Here is a 7463-nt window from a genome sequence, read left to right as displayed (position 1 = left end):
TATGCTTACCGACTGGCTACCATGGCCCGCGCATGAGCAGAGGGGTGAAAATTGGACTTGTTTTTTTTTTTTTTTTTTTTTTTTTTTTTTTTTGGCCATTGGATTTAAATGTTTGAGGGCATTAGTTAATCAGTCGTTGGTCAAGTTAGGTGAGGTCTGCTATACAACAACAATCAGGTCGTGTTTAATCCGGACAAAATGTGCGAACCTGCAAACGCCGATTTGTTGAGTAAGGAAAATCGGGACTCCCAATTGCCTTGTATTGCGGCCTTCTCTGATGTATTTTCTAATGTGCGTAGAAGGTCTACCTTACTTGATAGCACTGTCAAGTTACGTCTTTCTTCTTCTCTCTAACAACACCCGCTTGGGTCCATCGATCGTGAACTGTGATGACGTCATGACGCTAAACTACGTCTCAATGATTAAGCTGAACAGTTGGAAGAGGGCCAATTTCCGAAGCCGACGTTGCACTACAGTACTCACGTTTTACATTAGAGTAACATCAAAATGTCCTAGAAATGACATCCTCCGTAGGAGTACCATACCATGATGAGGGGAGCACTATTGGAACGATGATAGCAGTGTCATTGTTGAGAATATGGCCAGGACGATAGAACTGGTGGGCCTAAATAATTATATCGGTTGGATGATCAGAAGATAATTTAGGACTTGTTCAAAAAATGTTATATATAAAACTTTGAAAATGATCGAACTTTATCGCTTCTCGGCCTTTTGGCTAAGATCAAAGTGTAGTATCTGTTCTTATCAGCTTAATATCTGATACGTCCCCCATTGGGGGACTTCGATATTAAACTGATTTTGGAACTGGGTGAGATGTCAGGGGCTTGCTCCGCTCTCGCCACGGGTTGGCCCGGTATTGCAGTACCTCCGGGATTGGCCACTCCCCATGGGGAGTAATGAAAACAACTAACAATAATAAATCCATCTACACCTAAGTTGCTATTTAAGATTCCAAACTTCAGGCATTTACTTTTTGTAATTTGTAGGGGTTTATTATTATCATTATTAATCGTAATTTTAATAATAACAATAACAATAATAATATTATTATTATTATTATTATTATTATCATTATTATTATTATTATTGTGAAGGGACTCAGGACCAATTGACACCAGCTGAAGGCTAGATGATATCTTAATGTCTTGTAACCTAAACTCGTATGTGGAGGCCAATTTCTCATGGTCTGATCTTTCTCCATTTCAGATGCCACTAATTTAGAACGGAGGACTGACAATTCACTTGTGACTATGCTACACTCGACGATTTCTAGTTCAACAAATGAACACCGTAAGTACACGGACGACACTGTCCCTTCCTAACTCCGGCAATTTCTTCCAATGCATCGCTAGCTAGCTCATTCAGCTGTGTTCCTTGCAATATTCACTTAAAAGGGGCGATGTTTTCATGTCATTTCCAATGGAATACAAGCGCTTTGATTCAGGTGGATTTTTCATCGACAGTGGCCTTGATAGGAGTCAGAGAGGATGCTTACGACTGGCTACCATGGCCCGCGCATGAGCAGAGGGGTGAAAATTGGACTTGTTTTTTTGTTTTTTTTTTTTTTTTTTTTTTTTTGGCCATTGGATTTAAATGTTTGAGGGCATTAGTTAATCAGTCGTTGGTCAAGTTAGGTGAGGTCTGCTATACAACAACAATCAGGTCGTGTTTAATCCGGACAAAATGTGCGAACCTGCAAACGCCGATTTGTTGAGTAAGGAAAATCGGGACTCCCAATTGCCTTGTATTGCGGCCTTTCTCTGATGTATTTTCTAATGTGCGTAGAAGGTCTACCTTACTTGATAGCACTGTCAAGTTACGTCTTTCTTCTTCTCTCTAACAACACCCGCTTGGGTCCATCGATCGTGAACTGTGATGACGTCATGACGCTAAACTACGTCTCAATGATTAAGCTGAACAGTTGGAAGAGGGCCAATTTCCGAAGCCGACGTTGCACTACAGTACTCACGTTTACGTTAGAGTAACATCAAAATGTCCTAGAAATGACATCCTCCGTAGGAGTACCATACCATGATGAGGGGAGCACTATTGGAACGATGATAGCAGTGTCATTGTTGAGAATATGGCCAGGACGATAGGAACTGGTGGGCCTAAATAATTATATCGGTTGGATGATCAGAAGATAATTTAGGACTTGTTCAAAAATGTTATATATAAAACTTTGAAAATGATCGATACTTTATCGCTTCTCGGCCTTTTGGCTAAGATCAAAGTGTAGTATCTGTTCTTATCAGCTTAATATCTGATACGTCCCCCATTGGGGGACTTCGATATTAAACTGATTTTTGGAACTGGGTGAGATGTCAGGGGCTTGCTCCGCTCTCGCCACGGGTTGGCCCGGTATTGCAGTACCTCCGGGATTGGCCCACTCCCCATGGGGAGTAATGAAAACAACTAACAATAATAAATCCATCTACACCTAAGTTGCTATTTAAGATTCCAAACTTTCAGGCATTTACTTTTTGTAATTTGTAGGGGTTTATTATTATCATTATTAATCGTAATTTTAATAATAACAATAACAATAATAATATTATTATTATTATTATTATTATTATCATTATTATTATTATTATTGTGAAGGGACTCAGGACCAATTGACACCAGCTGAAGGCTAGATGATATCTTAATGTCTTGTAACCTAAACTCGTATGTGGAGGCCAATTTCTCATGGTCTGATCTTTCTCCATTCAGATGCCACTAATTTAGAACGGAGGACTGACAAATTCACTTGTGACTATGCTACACTCGGACGATTTCTAGTTCAACAAATGAACACCGTAAGTACACGGACGACACTGTCCCTTCCTAACTCCGGCAATTTCTTCCAAATGCATCGCTAGCTAGCTCATTCAGCTGTGTTCCTTGCAATATTCACTTAAAAGGGCGATGTTTTCATGTCATTTCCAATGGAATACAAGCGCTTTGATTCAGGTGGATTTTCATCGACAGTGGCCTTGATAGGAGTCAGAGAGGATGCTTACGACTGGCTACCATGGCCCGCGCATGAGCAGAGGGGTGAAAATTGGACTTGTTTTTTTGTTTTTTTTTTTTTTTTTTTTTTTGGCCATTGGATTTAAATGTTTGAGGGCATTAGTTAATCAGTCGTTGGTCAAGTTAGGTGAGGTCTGCTATACAACAACAATCAGGTCGTGTTTAATCCGGACAAAATGTGCGAACCTGCAAACGCCGATTTGTTGAGTAAGGAAAATCGGGACTCCCAATTGCCTTGTATTGCGGCCTTTCTCTGATGTATTTTCTAATGTGCGTAGAAGGTCTACCTTACTTGATAGCACTGTCAAGTTACGTCTTTCTTCTTCTCTCTAACAACACCCGCTTGGGTCCATCGATCGTGAACTGTGATGACGTCATGACGCTAAACTACGTCTCAATGATTAAGCTGAACAGTTGGAAGAGGGCCAATTTCCGAAGCCGACGTTGCACTACAGTACTCACGTTTTACGTTAGAGTAACATCAAAATGTCCTAGAAATGACATCCTCCGTAGGAGTACCATACCATGATGAGGGGAGCACTATTGGAACGATGATAGCAGTGTCATTGTTGAGAATATGGCCAGGACGATAGGAACTGGTGGGCCTAAATAATTATATCGGTTGGATGATCAGAAGATAATTTAGGACTTGTTCAAAAAATGTTATATATAAAACTTTGAAAATGATCGATACTTTATCGCTTCTCGGCCTTTTGGCTAAGATCAAAGTGTAGTATCTGTTCTTATCAGCTTAATATCTGATACGTCCCCCATTGGGGGACTTCGATATTAAACTGATTTTTGGAACTGGGTGAGATGTCAGGGGCTTGCTCCGCTCTCGCCACGGGTTGGCCCGGTATTGCAGTACCTCCGGGATTGGCCCACTCCCCATGGGGAGTAATGAAAACAACTAACAATAATAAATCCATCTACACCTAAGTTGCTATTTAAGATTCCAAACTTTCAGGCATTTACTTTTTGTAATTTGTAGGGGTTTATTATTATCATTATTAATCGTAATTTTAATAATAACAATAATAATAATAATATTATTATTATTATTATTATTATTATCATTATTATTATTATTATTGTGAAGGGACTCAGGACCAATTGACACCAGCTGAAGGCTAGATGATATCTTAATGTCTTGTAACCTAAACTCGTATGTGGAGGCCAATTTCTCATGGTCTGATCTTTCTCCATTTCAGATGCCACTAATTTAGAACGGAGGACTGACAATTCACTTGTGACTATGCTACACTCGACGATTTCTAGTTCAACAAATGAACACCGTAAGTACACGGACGACACTGTCCCTTCCTAACTCCGGCAATTTCTTCCAATGCATCGCTAGCTAGCTCATTCAGCTGTGTTCCTTGCAATATTCACTTAAAAGGGGCGATGTTTTCATGTCATTTCCAATGGAATACAAGCGCTTTGATTCAGGTGGATTTTTCATCGACAGTGGCCTTGATAGGAGTCAGAGAGGATGCTTACGACTGGCTACCATGGCCCGCGCATGAGCAGATGGGTGAAAATTGGACTTGTTTTTTTTTTTTTTTTTTTTTTTTTTTTTTTGGCCATTGGATTTAAATGTTTGAGGGCATTAGTTAATCAGTCGTTGGTCAAGTTAGGTGAGGTCTGCTATACAACAACAATCAGGTCGTGTTTAATCCGGACAAAATGTGCGAACCTGCAAACGCCGATTTGTTGAGTAAGGAAAATCGGGACTCCCAATTGCCTTGTATTGCGGCCTTTCTCTGATGTATTTTCTAATGTGCGTAGAAGGTCTACCTTACTTGATAGCACTGTCAAGTTACGTCTTTCTTCTTCTCTCTAACAACACCCGCTTGGGTCCATCGATCGTGAACTGTGATGACGTCATGACGCTAAACTACGTCTCAATGATTAAGCTGAACAGTTGGAAGAGGGCCAATTTCCGAAGCCGACGTTGCACTACAGTACTCACGTTTTACATTAGAGTAACATCAAAATGTCCTAGAAATGACATCCTCCGTAGGAGTACCATACCATGATGAGGGGAGCACTATTGGAACGATGATAGCAGTGTCATTGTTGAGAATATGGCCAGGACGATAGGAACTGGTGGGCCTAAATAATTATATCGGTTGGATGATCAGAAGATAATTTAGGACTTGTTCAAAAAATGTTATATATAAAACTTTGAAAATGATCGATACTTTATCGCTTCTCGGCCTTTTGGCTAAGATCAAAGTGTAGTATCTGTTCTTATCAGCTTAATATCTGATACGTCCCCCATTGGGGGACTTCGATATTAAACTGATTTTTGGAACTGGGTGAGATGTCAGGGGCTTGCTCCGCTCTCGCCACGGGTTGGCCCGGTATTGCAGTACCTCCGGGATTGGCCCACTCCCCATGGGGAGTAATGAAAACAACTAACAATAATAAATCCATCTACACCTAAGTTGCTATTTAAGATTCCAAACTTTCAGGCATTTACTTTTTGTAATTTGTAGGGGTTTATTATTATCATTATTAATCGTAATTTTAATAATAACAATAACAATAATAATATTATTATTATTATTATTATTATTATCATTATTATTATTATTATTGTGAAGGGACTCAGGACCAATTGACACCAGCTGAAGGCTAGATGATATCTTAATGTCTTGTAACCTAAACTCGTATGTGGAGGCCAATTTCTCATGGTCTGATCTTTCTCCATTTCAGATGCCACTAATTTAGAACGGAGGACTGACAATTCACTTGTGACTATGCTACACTCGACGATTTCTAGTTCAACAAATGAACACCGTAAGTACACGGACGACACTGTCCCTTCCTAACTCCGGCAATTTCTTCCAATGCATCGCTAGCTAGCTCATTCAGCTGTGTTCCTTGCAATATTCACTTAAAAGGGGCGATGTTTTCATGTCATTTCCAATGGAATACAAGCGCTTTGATTCAGGTGGATTTTTCATCGACAGTGGCCTTGATAGGAGTCAGAGAGGATGCTTACGACTGGCTACCATGGCCCGCGCATGAGCAGATGGGTGAAAATTGGACTTGTTTTTTTTTTTTTTTTTTTTTTTTTTTTTTTGGCCATTGGATTTAAATGTTTGAGGGCATTAGTTAATCAGTCGTTGGTCAAGTTAGGTGAGGTCTGCTATACAACAACAATCAGGTCGTGTTTAATCCGGACAAAATGTGCGAACCTGCAAACGCCGATTTGTTGAGTAAGGAAAATCGGGACTCCCAATTGCCTTGTATTGCGGCCTTTCTCTGATGTATTTTCTAATGTGCGTAGAAGGTCTACCTTACTTGATAGCACTGTCAAGTTACGTCTTTCTTCTTCTCTCTAACAACACCCGCTTGGGTCCATCGATCGTGAACTGTGATGACGTCATGACGCTAAACTACGTCTCAATGATTAAGCTGAACAGTTGGAAGAGGGCCAATTTCCGAAGCCGACGTTGCACTACAGTACTCACGTTTTACATTAGAGTAACATCAAAATGTCCTAGAAATGACATCCTCCGTAGGAGTACCATACCATGATGAGGGGAGCACTATTGGAACGATGATAGCAGTGTCATTGTTGAGAATATGGCCAGGACGATAGGAACTGGTGGGCCTAAATAATTATATCGGTTGGATGATCAGAAGATAATTTAGGACTTGTTCAAAAAATGTTATATATAAAACTTTGAAAATGATCGATACTTTATCGCTTCTCGGCCTTTTGGCTAAGATCAAAGTGTAGTATCTGTTCTTATCAGCTTAATATCTGATACGTCCCCCATTGGGGGACTTCGATATTAAACTGATTTTTGGAACTGGGTGAGATGTCAGGGGCTTGCTCCGCTCTCGCCACGGGTTGGCCCGGTATTGCAGTACCTCCGGGATTGGCCCACTCCCCATGGGGAGTAATGAAAACAACTAACAATAATAAATCCATCTACACCTAAGTTGCTATTTAAGATTCCAAACTTTCAGGCATTTACTTTTTGTAATTTGTAGGGGTTTATTATTATCATTATTAATCGTAATTTTAATAATAACAATAACAATAATAATATTATTATTATTATTATTATTATTATCATTATTATTATTATTATTGTGAAGGGACTCAGGACCAATTGACACCAGCTGAAGGCTAGATGATATCTTAATGTCTTGTAACCTAAACTCGTATGTGGAGGCCAATTTCTCATGGTCTGATCTTTCTCCATTTCAGATGCCACTAATTTAGAACGGAGGACTGACAATTCACTTGTGACTATGCTACACTCGACGATTTCTAGTTCAACAAATGAACACCGTAAGTACACGGACGACACTGTCCCTTCCTAACTCCGGCAATTTCTTCCAATGCATCGCTAGCTAGCTCATTCAGCTGTGTTCCTTGCAATATTCACTTAAAAGGGGCGATG

At 39.9% G+C, this 7463-nt stretch overlaps 5 non-coding genes across 5 annotated transcripts; all 5 read left to right on the top strand.

The window, feature by feature from the left end:
• Positions 1 to 716: 716 nt before the first annotated feature.
• Positions 717 to 908, top strand: LOC149769298 (U2 spliceosomal RNA). Its single transcript, XR_016419301.1, has one exon. It is a non-coding gene; the product is annotated as a U2 spliceosomal RNA (small nuclear RNA).
• A 1315-nt stretch (positions 909 to 2223) lies between these two features.
• Positions 2224 to 2416, top strand: LOC149769297 (U2 spliceosomal RNA). Its single transcript, XR_016419298.1, has one exon. It is a non-coding gene; the product is annotated as a U2 spliceosomal RNA (small nuclear RNA).
• Positions 2417 to 3733: 1317 nt separating this feature from the next.
• LOC149769296 (U2 spliceosomal RNA) lies at positions 3734 to 3926 on the top strand. Its single transcript, XR_016419296.1, has one exon. It is a non-coding gene; the product is annotated as a U2 spliceosomal RNA (small nuclear RNA).
• Positions 3927 to 5243: 1317 nt separating this feature from the next.
• On the top strand, positions 5244 to 5436 carry LOC149769295 (U2 spliceosomal RNA). The gene has a single exon (XR_016419295.1). It is a non-coding gene; the product is annotated as a U2 spliceosomal RNA (small nuclear RNA).
• A 1317-nt stretch (positions 5437 to 6753) lies between these two features.
• LOC149769294 (U2 spliceosomal RNA) lies at positions 6754 to 6946 on the top strand. The gene has a single exon (XR_016419293.1). It is a non-coding gene; the product is annotated as a U2 spliceosomal RNA (small nuclear RNA).
• The last annotated feature ends 517 nt before the right edge of the window (positions 6947 to 7463 follow it).

Source organism: Sinohyriopsis cumingii, unplaced genomic scaffold, assembly GCF_028554795.1.
Source record: "Sinohyriopsis cumingii isolate HCF-2022 unplaced genomic scaffold, ASM2855479v2 utg004127l, whole genome shotgun sequence".
Taxonomy (NCBI): domain Eukaryota; kingdom Metazoa; phylum Mollusca; class Bivalvia; order Unionida; family Unionidae; genus Sinohyriopsis; species Sinohyriopsis cumingii.
Note: the sequence above shows the minus strand (reverse complement) of the source record. Positions and strands in the feature narration are given on the sequence as shown.